Raw genomic sequence first — 14,709 nt, 5'->3', positions numbered from 1 at the left:
TACTTCACTGTTGTGGCATTTTAGAGAATTCAGCAAATGTGCTAGGTGCTACATAGATAAGAAATAGCATCTTGCAGCTCTCAGTGTCTTCTGTCCAAAGGTTGATACTTGTCCATTGCCATGAAATTCTAGTGTTGCAGTTTTTCCTTATACAGCAAGGATTACTATAGCACTGCAGACATACATAATAACAATTTTGCATATCTGGCAGCTTTTATATATGTGTGGATATGTATGTAACTACTATATGATTTGTATGTAAAGTAGATAATAAATGTAATAAACATTCATTTTTGAGCAAAATATATATATTTAAAAAAAAAATAAAATTATACCTGGTGTTATCCCAGAGAAAATGGGGAGATAAATATTTTCAAAAGAGATACTGAAAGGATTCTGATCATTTGCTAATGTTTATCATTATAGCTGCACATACTGCTGTGGATTTATACATTTACACCTTGTACAGCAGCTGAGAACCTAGGCAGTTGAATTGTAAAGGAACAGTCCTAAGGCTTAAAAATACACTGCCTAATATTGAAGAAATTCATACTTATTGAGGGTTTAAGCTCTCTATTTCAAGTCTGTCCTCTTTCTAATCCAACCTGTCTGTCTGTGCAGGTCCTTAAATGACTTTCTATCACAGTACAGCACGAGCACTTCCCACGAAGCACTTCTCATGCACTCTCAGCGCATCCTTTCAGAACTCACCTGTCCCCTTCACTTTTCTGTCAGCCTGGACATGACTTGGTTTATGTGGTGTAGCTGTTCCAAGCCACATCTCAGTATTATTTGTGGGCAGGTGAGGTCAAACAAACTAGGGCTTGCACATAGCCTGATCACGTTTGTGGCACTGATCACCAGAGTCCACCTTGGCCCCAGCAGCTTGCTGCAGCCAGAGAGGGTCCCCTGCATTGCTGGACCCTGCACTGTGCTGCTCACTTCACACAATGTAACATGCTGGGCAGAAGCTTTTCTTATGTTTCTCTCAAATTCCTACAGACATAGCAAACTTGAGAGCTGCATGATGATTCTTGGCTTTACTTCAAGCTGAAGCAAACACGACTTTGTGCCATTTTTTTCCTGGCTTTGCTTTCTGGAAAGTCTTATGTCATTATTTTACATGACAGATGATCTATGTTTATGCTAAAGGTTTGAGACATTTTTGTTTTCTTTTTCTGCTTCCAAATATACTCGATGTGTGGAACTCGGCTTACTTCTGGCATAAGACAATTCAGGGTCAATGCCTGTGTATTTTGTTTAGGCAAAAATACGTCCAAGCTTCTAATTAAATCAATAGTCACTTACTAAGGTGATAAACTATTATTTATTTTCAGGGCTATAATAAAATAGTGGCAAATCCAATGGAAGGAAATATTTGACTGTGCAACTTTGTCCCCTAGTAGTATTTCATATCATTAATTTTCCTTTTTATAAGCATTATTTGAAACCCTGCCTGCACAGAAATCAATGCACATTTTTACCATAGATTTAAAGAGTCCAGGATTTCTCTTCTGTGTATATTCTTCACAGAAGGCCTGATCCTTATCCTGAAAACATATAAATGATCAAATTAGCTGTGATCCTATTGATTTCTATGGGATTTGTCATCTGTGTAAAGTTTATCACTTGCCTGTGTTTGAAGCCTTTAGTGCAGACAGATGTTACAAGCAAGTTTTTTGGTGTTCCACTTTTCTTAGACAGTGGCTTGTGCAGTCTAATGTGGAATATTTACTGAAAAAAATAAAATAGAAAATAGGTACAGCAAACCTAAAGGGAAAAAAAAAAAAAAAAAGATTCAAGACAATTACATCTTCTGTAGGACAAGATCTGCAGTGAAGAGATTGTGCATTGCTAATGAATATTAACTAGGATTTATTCTTGAGTGGGTAAAGCTGAGGGGTTTAATTTTATTTCAAAGGTAGACTGGTAGAGTTCTGAAAATAGCAAGTTTTAAATTCTTTCTTTCTCCCTGAAATTTTGAGTGTATAAGAAATGAGCCACTGCTAATGTCACAGATGCTAATTTTCACAGCCATGACTGAAGTGATGTTCATTTCCATTTGCATTTCATTCTAACAGTGATGAGAGGTGATGAGTTGATGATAAGCTGTTTTCACCATACTGCCCGCTGTGCAAATTTATGCTCGTAGGCAAAGATGACACATAGTTCTGTCATTAAAGGTCTTTACTCCATTGCCTCTTGAAGAAACACTGTTTGTCAAAATCCTTTTGAACTCTGTTAAATAAGCAGAAACAGATGACATCTGGGAAGTAGTTTTGAGAATCTGGTTCACAGTGGAAATACCTGTGGGCTTTTATCAAGGAAGGGTTCAGAGAAAGAAAAAATCATACTAGTAATAATCATGTATGTGCAGATGAGGAAAAAAGGGATTGCAGGTGACACGTCAGAAGGTGTTTCCTGTCTCCCTGAGACTTCGTAAAAAAATTGAACAAGGTTAGAGTTAACCCTGGGGTATTTTTCTTGTGTAAGTGGAAAGTTCTGCAATCATATTACTGCTCCTCTTATCTCTGTTATTTTTCTTCCTTTTTCATATCAACATCTTGTTTCTAAATACTGATTATCAGCCAAAATTTTATTTTTCCTTTGGTCTACAGCAGGTCCATAAAGTGTTTTTTTCGTTTGTTTGCTTGTGTTTTTTTGTTTGTTTGTTTGTTTTCAGACTGTTTCCTATCTTATATGATAGTATATCTCTTTCAAAATAAGATTTTGAAATTTCTGGAATTTTGTTTTCTCACCAGAGAGTAAGTAAGGGTCCAGGGTCTTTGTTTTGAAGGAACAACTATCTTTCTCCTCCCCTTTGCCACGAGGCTGTTAAGATATCCAGACTCCACATTCTGATGCTCAGAACAATACAAAGGATCATGAGGACTCACACAACTCTTGACTAGCTTGCATGTTAAACTAAACTAAAATAAAATAAACTAAAATAAAATATTTAAAATTCAGGCCATTTCTTATGTATTCCCTTACTTGATTTACCTTTGCTACCCAGGCTTAAGCCCTTAGATAACAAAATATTCTAAAACAAATTTTCTGAGGGGAATATTTTCACATTAATGTGAATTTTGCTTAAATTTAAAAACAAACAAACAAAACCAGTGCAATTCTTTCTTTGTTTTTCTAAGCAAGCAAGGACATTTCAAGAAACATGTCTGAACTACATTCTCCAGCCATTTCTGGAAATCTGATTATCAACCACAACAGTTATAACTGTACTCTCTGATAAGTACTGTAACACAAATACCAAGGTGATATAAATCAGCATTAGTTGCCTTCTGATTCTTTAACTAGCTTTATAAAGCATTCAACTTCAATACTGTGTTTCTAGGAAACCCAAAATACTCTTAAATCAAACACTGGCCAGGTCATTGTTTGTAAAAAGCAGTATCTGTGTAGGGGCAGGGCAGAGGATGTGGCCTAAAGTTCTTTGGAGGTTTCAATATCTTTCCAGTAATCTGTATTATATATAAATCCAGACTGAATTTATAAATCTGTCGCTGGCAGGTATAAGCAGTTTTTGGGTGGCTACAAATACTTTAGCCAGAAGAATGAATCTCTTGCTGTGTTGGGCTGAAATCCCTAGCAAAACCCACACCAGGAAATGAAAAGAGAAGTCTTCTGGGCCTCTGTAGTCCCAATATCCTGTAAGCTTTATCTTCTGAAAGCTTGTAACAGAGACAGCAGGATTACTTCAGTTGTTAGAAGCAGTTTCACTTACTTCCACAAATTATCAATGTCTGTGGTTTTGCTCTAGACATTTTTCTGCTCGGCAACAGGCTAGAGGTTATATATGCTCTGAATATTTAGCAAGTCATGTGTCCTTTAATCCATTGTAATGGAAAACTTTGTTTCATACATCAGATGAAGGAGTCTGTGTGCATGTGTGTTAATATTCCAGAGGATGATGAATGACCACCTATCTTTTTCCCAAGGGAAATCTTTTCTATATTTGCATGTTCTTACCTTTCTAGGTGTTTATACTTTATTTTGCTTACATAGCGGAAGAGCATCATCTTACTTTTTTTCTTTTTTCCAAACTTGAGGTTGAAATTCCAGCCCTGAAAGAAATCTGGAGATTTTGAACTACTTCCACAAAGCTGCTTCTTTGACTGCATGTATTATGCATCATACTGCAACTTTTTTTCCAGTATATCTCTGCATGTTTATTCCAAGGATACACAGAAAGCTGCATGGTGATTTCACTTGTACACAGACTTTATGCTGCTTAGTTACTAGTTCTAACATCTACAGGCATCTTTCTGGTATGCTGAACGTCAACTGCAAAGGGTCTGTTATTCCTAGCCATCATCCAGCATTTAAGCCAAAAAGAAAGCCCTTCTCTGGGACAAAGATTTTATTATCCATCTAACGTTTTGTGTCATTATGTCTTATGGATGAAGTGTTAGTTCTTTTCTTACCCTTTCATACCTTCATCTCTTTTATCTTCTTCACAAGAACAACCAAGTAACCTGACATATCTGTCCTTGTTTTTCACGGGATGCTAAACAATTACTTACTGAGAATTTTAGGAAGTAGTGAGTTCCTCTTCTTGGTCATGTTGACCTCATTCAGAATGTGTGGTAAGTTTGCTGTTCTTTCAGGCATGTTGAAAGGTAAATGATACTTGGGGTTAGTGAAATACTTGAGTACTTGGGTTTAAGATTTTCTGCAGGGTTTCTGATGGCTTCTTCAGGGAAAACAGAAGCACTGCAGGACTGCCATTCAACTAGAAAGCATAGAAAAACTGTGGTGTAATTTCACGTTTTCCCTCTGCCTTTATGTTTAAGATCAAGATGGAGCTTTGTCACTGTCAGCCTGCAGTAACAAGATAAAGAAATCAGCTTCACGTAGCAACAGCACAGCCAAATGCAGATGTGTAAAGAAGAGATGACAAAGTAACCAATGCAGCTGAATGAGTTTACAAAGCTTGACTCTCGGCTGCCTTCATCTCAGCAAAGCTGATGTTGAGCATTACTGCTCATGAATTGGTTTCATTCTCCACAGCTGCACTGTATTTGTCTCATTCCTCTTTCTGTCTGCCTCCTTTTAAAGATCATATGTTAAGTCTAAAAAGTGCTTCACAGAACTGAAAAGGGGACATGGTTCACTGATGGATGAAAAGCTCAAAGCTTGTGTAGTGAGTGCATATAATAACTGATGATGGTACAGCAGTCATCCAGCTCTAACCCCAAGTACATGGCAAAGCTCTTCTGATATAGCCTGTTGGGGTACTTCCATGACTTTCTTCCTGTCTCTCTAATAGAGTTTATATTTGTTTGATTAGTGAGAGTCTCTTGGTCATTGTGCCTACCTGGAGAAAATGCTTGAAAACTATGTGTTTGGGATTTTGGATAGTATCTGAAGGAATGGTAGAAGCAAATATGTTCCTGCTATTCATGAAAGTTTAAAACCTTGTAGATAATGTGATCTTCTTTGCAGCCATAGGCCAGATTTGAGAAGGATTTTGAGTATGGCCTTGTTTTGGGGCTTCATATAACTCCTCAAAGCTTTCATTGCTACGTGTTCCTTGATAGCATCATCTCATTGGTGTCTCTCAATTATGCACCATTTTCCTGGTGGTTGTAAGAGCTTAGCCTCAATTTTGTCAGGCATCTGAAAGAAAATACAATCCAAATGTCTAGTGAATTTGTTTTTCGTGAAATGAAATCTTAGTCTTCCACTGAGCTGTGGTCATAGTAACCCCACTGCCACAGAGATAATCAAACAGAGAAAGGGGAATTGATGATACTAGATGGGTACCATTTGCCATATCCAGTACCTGCGCTGAGCTGTGGATTGTATTTGTTCCTTTCTGATATAAAAATGACCTGAACAGAATCAGGATGCTATCTTGTCTTCGGAGAACTAGATTTATTCTCATCCCCACCACCACCCCAAGATTGCAGTGATAGGACTTACGCTACAAAGAAAGCCCAGAATCTCACATACCATATCACGTACACTAAGATGTATTCTTACACGTTCCTAAATCAGTAGGAAACTCTGAATTGGAAACTTTATTTCAACTGGTCCAAAACAAGAAGCTCATTTTATGTATTTATTTATACTCAAATTTCTAACAAACATTTAGGATTCCCATGCATATTTTGTGCAAACAAGTATGTCTGGGTTTTGAAGCTTGCAAGGCTGCAATGAAATGCAAAGTATGTTTTCTTCAACTGGATAATTAAGATAACTTTGGCCATTTGATGTCAATAAGCCAACACTGGAGCTCAGCTTTCTGACAAGGGAGGATATATGAAGGAAAAAAAGCATGGTGACACTGGTCATCATTTTAAAGGAGCCAAAAGTTAACCCACTGTAATGAGTATAGTCTTTTGTTTGATTTTTATTGTTCTCCAAGATAAAAATAATGTAAATAAATGGATATATAGATTTGATGAAACACTAAAATTCACAATGACTGATGATAGATACCACACTAAATTTTGCTTCTCCACTGCATTGCATCTCCATTAAGGCAATTTCAGCTAATCTCACTATGGATTCATTAATCAAGTGCAGTCAGGATGTCTGAAGGGAGATAATGAGGGGAGGAAATTGACCTATTGTTTGGATCTTATTCTCCAGCAGTAAGTTTGTTTATCATGCTTTGTAATATTTGTATTCCGATAAATAAGTTCCAGTTCCATTCAGTTGCGATTAGTTGTCATAACAGATGACTAACACATTTCTATTTACTTGCAACTTTGAAATGATTCCATAAATACATCAATTAACTTTGCGTTCTCCTTTACATTACATGCCTACACAGATTTCCAGCCTGCAGTATTAGTTAACAGTGAAATGGAAACAAGGTGGACCAGTAACATTTTAACTGTGTCATGTTCCCCCCTCTCCTCTCCACCCTTTAGCCAAAGGTACAAGAATCCACGGAGACAAATTATCAAAGTCTTTTTTTTTTTTTCCTCTAAGCACTATCATCCTAAATCCATACTGCATTATCAGCAGTCTCTTAGTGACTTCCAAAATTTCTCCTCTAAAGAGCCTAAGAAAAGATTTGTTCAATTTTTTACTCATTTTTTACTCATTTAGGATTACATACAGTATATCTGCCCCACATAAAGCTGTCACTATATTACTTTAAAAAAAAAAAAAAGTTTAGGTTCCAAGAGCCCAGTGGGGTTGGAGACTGCTGAAGATGGGAATGTTTATAAGCTCTGTGATATTAACTGCAGCACTCAACCTCAGGTGACATAAAGCATGCAAAAAAGAACTTTCTGTCAGTTTTATTATTTCTAAAAAGGTTCCCCTTGAAAGAGAAGAGTGACCTTGCTCTGCTGAGCTGACATATGCCACTGAATTAATGGCTAAGCTTTGCTGTAGGGAAGCTTGCAGAAACATTACAACTCCAATGGCTGAGTTTGCTGTGAACATTAATCAGAGGAACCAACATGATGTATCAAACACTCATTTAAAAGTAATAAAAACTAACTCCCTCTCTTCCCTCCCTCCCCCCCAAGTTTCTTAGAATTAGCTTATTGTTGGTCATTACCTGTTGTCAAGGATAAGGCTGCAGGACTGCAGTAAAACTTGTACAAGGGTTTTCTAAAGTTTGCTTACTCTTCAAAAAACCAAACGAGCTTTTGAGACAGTCAGATTTAACCGTGACTTAGAGGTTACTTTTTAATCTTGTTTCCCTTTGGAAGGTCATCTGAAGGAATATCTTCTGCTCAAAATGTGCCTCTGCCTAGCAAGGAATATAGCAGCTGCATTTCATTCACGGTGACTCCCATAGGAGCAGGACCAGCTCCCACACTGTGCTTGAATGAAGTGCAAGACAGGCAAGGAGTCTCCTGATGCCACTGAAATGACCCTTGCAAGGGATCTCATACGGCTGTGGTACGACAGCCAAGTCACAGAGACTCCAACCAAAGCATCATCCCTCCCACTGTGCTGCAGGGCTGGCCATCGGCAGCTGCAGCCACTTCTCAGCCATGCAGAAGAGGACAGCAAAGTCCTCGGACATGCTGTGGATCCCTGCGCTGTTCCACCTGTGGTCTTTGTACAGCATGATGTGGCGGTGGGGGTCCTTGCTGCCCACAATAACCACACAGAGGAGAACCCTGCCTCCTCTGGGAGGGGACCCTGACCAAGCAGCCTATTCCACTCTATGTGTGCAGGATGGTCTCGGAGCTCCCTGCAAAACTGACTCCTCAGGCACTTCATTCTTCTTGGCTCACCTTTTTGCGCACATATTTTCATCTTCTCTTAAAGCCCGTCCTGCAGACCAACGTAATTTCTCTCACAAGAGAAATCCGACTGAGCCCTGCAAGGTCAGGGCCAGGATAACACCCAGCATTAATAATATCATGCTGTATAAGGAAGTAGAGAAAGGACTTTAATTGAAACAAGGCAATCCATTTTTAAAATACAAGAATTTGTATGCAAATTGCTGTGGTTCAGGAGGAGGAAGGTTCGGGAAAGAAAAGATGTTGTTATTTAAGGGATTAAAGACCAAAGCCTCCAGTGCTTATGCAGTGTTTAACCAGTCTTTGCTCACATAACACTCCCCTTCAATGTGGTCACTGTTTTGTGGAGGGTGGATTTCCAAGCTTGTCCCTCAGTGTTTCTGCCCATGTGTAAGTGAAGGATATAAAAGGATAACAGTGCAGTAGAGGTGCACGTCATGCCAAGTCCTTAGCTGTCATTTTCATAGCTCCTCTGAGTTTGTCACACATCCTTAACCTTCTTTTAAAGTCATTTTCTTTTCATGGTTTTGTGTGCCACTGAAAGTCACTTTTAATTAAATGTCATATAAATAATAAAGTCTTAATTACATAATTATTGCCAAAACCTGCATGCATGCATGCTCCCAGACTTGGCCAGGTTGCCAGAAGAGCACTGGGAGCCTTTTCTCACTGGGGGGGGTGGGAGTGCTCTGCAAAATCTGGGCAGCAATAGTGCTGTTTAAAATGTACATTTTCTCTATCTCCAGTAAAAGTTCCCATCCCACAAGGTGTCGAATGCTGTCGCTCACTGACCAAGCAACTGACTTGAGCAGTTAGTTGCTTTATCTCCTTTTCCAAGTTAAGAAAAAATGGCTAGAAAAAAAAAAAAAATCTATATCCCCAGTCACAGACTCCAAACACTGATTGCAAGGATCCAAGTTCTACAGTGGTAAACAGAATTCAAAGAAGAGTTGTATCCCCTCCCATCCCTGCTCGTATCTTTTGTAAAACTCAGCTGCAGAAAAGATATTGTTAGTGCCTCTTCCCAAGGAAAGTTTGCAGAAACGGGCCCCCACCCTGTGGTGCCCTGCACCCTTGCTTACTCTGCTGTAATGGCAGTGGCCCCTGGCTCTCTGCCCTGCACTGGGTGTCCTTGGGTCAGGTCCCTGGCTGCACCGCCTGCTGCATGTCACCATTGGCTTGGGGCTGGTGCCTGCCAGGGGCATTGATAACAGGGCTGCTCGGAGTTTACTTCCACGAGTGAAGTTCGTTGACCTGGGGGAGTGTTAAGTATGACAAACTTGTTATTTTACACAGCTTTTAGTTTCTAGTTATTTTCTGCCATTAAAATTAGGGTGCTTGCTCTGAAGCTTCAAGGCAGGAGCCTTGCTCAAAGCCCACCCTGCTCTCCTCACTCCCCACCTCCATGCAGACCACGAATAGTGGGCCAAGTTAACAACTGGAGTCTTTTATAGAGTCGTTTTTAAGCCAGTTAAAAGTGCCATTTCAGTAGATTGCCCTATTTGAGTTAGCAAGAACAAGCTGTATCTTTTTTATTGCTTTTGACTGGTGAAGTACAAGGTTTAGGCCATGTTTCAGTGGGCTATAAAGTTATATTAATAGCTTGGTTAGTGGTCAGATGTTCTATATGTGTAACTAATGTGTAAATAGGAAAAATCCCTGAGGTAGGGAGGTTGTGATGTCCTTTATTTTTTTTTTACTTCTTTGTTACACTTTTAAGTTACTGAATCATGTATGCAAATACTCATTCTTTATACAGAAGTGCAAGGGGGTTTTGTTGTTGTTGTTTTACACAGAACAACCCAAAAGCTAAAACTTACTATCTTGCCTTCTGGGAAAGTAGGAGAGAATTTTCTTTGAATATTTGTGCAAGAATTAAGATAAGCTAACAGAGTGGTTATATTCATCCCCACTTTGGTAGTTTGTTATTTCATTCCCAGCACAGTATCCTGATTCTGAAGGGACTGGGAGCAGCTAAGAACAGGTGAAATGAATCAGATCGCGGGCTCCACTTATCACCATTGATCAAAGCAGCAAGCACAGACTGTTGTCTTGGGAGCTGCTGTGGCTTCTTCTGAGCAGAGAGGGAAGAATAGAGGTGTCTAAGGCAGGAGAGGAAATTGGGCAACACACTGAGCTCCCTTTTTGTTACTCAGTGACTGCATTTGCCCTTGCACAGCCTACAGATCTGGGTAGTTTAAGGTTGAATGGAAGCTAAAAATGAAAATGCATGGATGAATTTGAAGAGATTTACTTGTGCAAAAGGGTCAGTACAAAGCCATTGCATCATGCTGGACTGAAATTCTATTTTGAATAGGACTTGAAGTAAAATGTAATAAGCCAGAATTTCTCACAGCAGGGATAGATATCTCTGAGCATTCTAAATTGTCCAAAGGAAGATAAGAGATGAATAGCACCAAGAATGATTATTTAGCAGGATGACCGCTGTCAGTTTTGGCTCAGAGTTTGTCCTTAGACATGGAGAAGCTCTGACTAGTTTATCGTAAGACCTACCTGACTTTTTGATGATATGCGCTATAATGGAAGGGTGTTTTATAACAAAAAGATATGTTTTGCAGCACCTTTTTTTGCTGCTGTTTTTCTATTTGTATACCATACCCTTTTCAGGGGAAAATGATAGTCTATTTGCAGACAAACCAGATCACAAACTGCACACTGTCCAAATTAAGATAAATAGTGATTAGATGTTATTTACCACTTCAAAAACGATTAAATAAAGTTCCCAAATTTCAGGGGACTGAAGATAAGGAAAAAGATTGAAGAAGGATTTAAAATATTGAAACATCTTTGACATTTTCCATTATGCTAATTAGGTATACCAGAGGGGAAAGGATAAAAATTAGTGCATTGACTTGTAGAAATTATTTGATCGGTCATTATGTGGAGAAATAAGTGTTCTCCCTCGGTCCCTGCCCATGCCTCCATTAGATTTTACTGAGCAAATTAATATTTGCTTAACATATCCACTGGTAGCTCTTCCATGAATCCAGCCAGCAAAATCACTTAATCTTATAGGATGCTGAACACTGGTATCAAAAGTCAATAGTGTATTTTCTCCTAGTAGCTTTGCATTTACTTTAAAAGCTTCCCCTCCACTGGAAAAAAGGCCTGGCCATATCTTCACAGGGTAGGTGTTCCCTGACACTAATGCAGTGACTGAAACTACTGAAAGTCATCGTCCTGCTCCCCTGCAGCCCATTGCTCCTAAATCTGCCTTTTGTTATCAGTATAATGGGGTTGAATACATTTTTAAAAGGTGGTAGCTATTGATTACTTAATGGAAAAAGTTAGTATAGAGAAGTGCTGAAGCAGCCCTATTTAGTACTCTCCAGTGCAACAAGACCATTATCTAGAAGAGTGGAAATCATCCTGTAACCCTTATTAATATTTAATAGGGATGAAACAACACTGAAGTATACTACAAAATAGCCCAAGGCTTCTGGCCACATAGAATATAAGGTTGTTTCAAGGGTCAAAAAAGAATAACTGATTTCCCTGTGCTGAAGCTGTTTATAGGTAAGACCAACAATAAACAATGTTTTTCCTCTTGTTCCTTTTAAAGTATTTGCAGCACATCTGCACTTTAATATACAGTTATTCCTACTAGACATCTTCAAGTGATTGAATGCAACAGAAAGGTCAGTGTATGTTTAGAGATCACTGTGTGAGATTATTTTATACCTTCCCAACGTTGCTGTGAATCCCAGCCTCCCGCTCCATGCTTCAGGGCATATTTGGCTGGGTTGACAAGCCAGTGAAAGGTGTTAATCCTGTCTAATAGAACCATAATCCTTAGGGCTGTGTTTTTATATCATACTATTGAGCTAACCTCTTGTCACAGGATATTTTTCATCTAGTTAATAGCAAAGTTCTATATGGGAATTTTAGATAAAATTAAAGTGTACAGTCTAAATGGTCTTTTTCAACTTCACAGGGTAAAAATAAACAAATAAACCACAATGTTTACCCAACAGAGATTTTCTGTGAGATTACAATCAATTAAGAGCAGAGATGTGCAGGTTTTTTTTTTGTTGTTGTTGTTGTTGTTGTTGTTGTTGTTTGTTTGTTTTTTGGTTTTTGTTTTTTGTTTTTTGTTTTTTTCTTTTTTTTTCTTTTTTTATTTCACCTCAGTGAATAGTAAATGTCATTTTACTTGTCCAAAAATATTCACAAATCTGGGTCAGCTTCTTCAAATAACCTTTGGCTGGAAATATTTTTCAGGTGAGATAGGCCTAGAAATATAAGTGAAAAAAAAAAAAAAAAAAAAAGTGTTATTTCTTTTTCTCTTAAGCTGCAATGGTTAGAACATGGACCCAAAATGTGGGCACACTTTCTTCTCCTATCTGGTTGTGCTCAGGCCTCTCCCACTGCTATGTCCACATTATTTATTTATTTATCTGGGGATGCGGGGGGTTGTTAATAAATAAGTGTAGGTGGAAAAACAGGGAAATGAAACAGTGGGGAGTTTTTGTTTTCAGTTCTGTTCCAGGAGAGGCAAATTTTCTTCTTCAGAAATAGAGACTTAAGACAAAGTATTTTCACGTGGCTTCTCGTTGCTTTTCTTTGTCTTACTTTTTCCCCTCTGCAAACTATTTTTAGTTTAAAAGTGACTGTGTGTAAGTGATAAAGAAGCTAATACGTGTAGTAACCTTATGATTTATGAGCAGGGACAGAATAAGATGGGGTTCTTCCCGGATGGAAATACTCAGGGGAGGTGTGTGTGTGATCCTCATAGCTAGTATCATTTTGATGAACTCCTTCCTTAAAACCAGACTACAGCTGTGAAGACTGAATGTCAACTTGTCACCCTGTACTGCATCAGGAGTATGGCAGCATTAGTGCTGAGTCTCTCAGAGGACTAACTACTGCCAGGAAAGGAGAGTGTATGGAGACAGGGCAGTGAACAACATCTTGGTGACTGTGGGCAGAGGGGCAGAGCAGGCACAGTACTGTATCAGTACTCAGCAAGACCCCAAAAGCTGAAATTTTTACTTAGGCATCAGCTCTAAAAGGTCTGGTCTTCCAGCAATTCAGACCACATCACTTCAACAGCATTACTAACCCAGTCATCTGGATAGGGACCTGGAGGACAGGCACTGTAAGGGCAGCATTTCCTAAAGCACTCAGTGTTTGTGTTCTTCTGCTCCTTTTACATTTGTGGAGAGATTTCCCCTTAGCTTCACTGGAAGCAGGTTTATACCAGCATTTACCATGTCTGCAGCACAAAAGTGGGCAATTGGATCAGCTATTAAACAAGCCCTTTTGTCCTCCTCTTTTCTTACCCAATGGATGATCCACCTCAGTACCCTCTCAAGCTACCTTACCTGGTAGAGAAGATATGAAAGTTGAAATGATAGCGCAATGCAAGGAGCTAGCAGGTCCTTTTCAGGCTTGCAGATTTCCCAGATAACAGTGAAAAGAGTTAGCTGGAGATGCCAAAGGAAGGGGGCATGACAGGCGTGTTAGAAACCAGGGGAAGAGGAAAAGAAGTCTCATGTGGCTGGGGGGAATATAAGCAATGGAGCAAGGAATCAGTTTGGTTGAAATCATGTAGGCAAAGTAATGGATGAATAAATCCAGAAAAGTGTGTAACCAGGTAGTCTGAAATCACTTGTTAAATCATTCAAGATGTGCAAAGAGTTTGTGGTTTGCTATTTAGTTCAAAGCTGTTTTTTCTTTTCCTCCAGGAGGGATTTTGAACACTTAGAAACAAACTGAGATGATATTGCATTGTATATAATAGTAAGCCCCACTCAAGAAACCGGACACTGCATTAAAATACATTTGTTTTGTATGTAAGGGTAAAGAGTTTTTAAAAAAGGATTAATTCCAGACTTAGCATTGAGTACTGGTGAAGATGTAAAAACAAGCCCTTAAGGACTCTGTATAGTTGATAAATGTCCAAATTCTGTCTGATATTAGGAACAGATTTAAAGGCATCTCTGACTTGTCATCAACAAAACTGTGGGGCCTGCCTGATTATTCTGTTACTCCTCCACAACATACACAATTTGCACAAAATGCATTCACATTACACAGTGGCCCTTGACTATTCCTGTTGGTAAAGAAGCCTGGACAGTTTCCACAGCCATGAAAGTAAACTATAAAAATTGAAAAGTTTCCACTATCATAACCAACTCTATGGCTCACACAATACTTATGTATATAGCTTTTTATTTCTAAACACACAGACAACAATTTAACCCAGAAGTAATTCACAGATATCTGTGTATATTTATGTGAAACTGATGTAAAGAACTTGAATCATAGCCATTATCTAATTTGTATTTGAAGCGGTATTGTTTCTCTTATTGATTTTTCTGTTTCCAGCAGTACAGTAATACTTGTTTTCCATATAGTCACCTCCTCGTTTGTTTCCACTGGATTTTTTTGTTTCCGCAGTTCACGGTCCAATGACTTGAAAGCTTGAAAGGATTTTTTAATATAAATG

General features: G+C 38.7%; 1 protein-coding gene across 4 annotated transcripts in view; it reads left to right on the top strand.

Moving 5' to 3' along the window:
* Positions 1 to 14,709, top strand: part of SAMSN1 (SAM domain, SH3 domain and nuclear localization signals 1) — an 86,308-nt gene that overhangs the window by 53,694 nt on the left and 17,905 nt on the right. The window lies entirely within an intron of this gene.

This window comes from Aythya ferina (assembly GCF_964211825.1).
Source record: "Aythya ferina genome assembly, chromosome: 1".
In the NCBI taxonomy this organism is placed as follows: Eukaryota; Metazoa; Chordata; class Aves; order Anseriformes; family Anatidae; genus Aythya; species Aythya ferina.
Note: the sequence above shows the minus strand (reverse complement) of the source record. Positions and strands in the feature narration are given on the sequence as shown.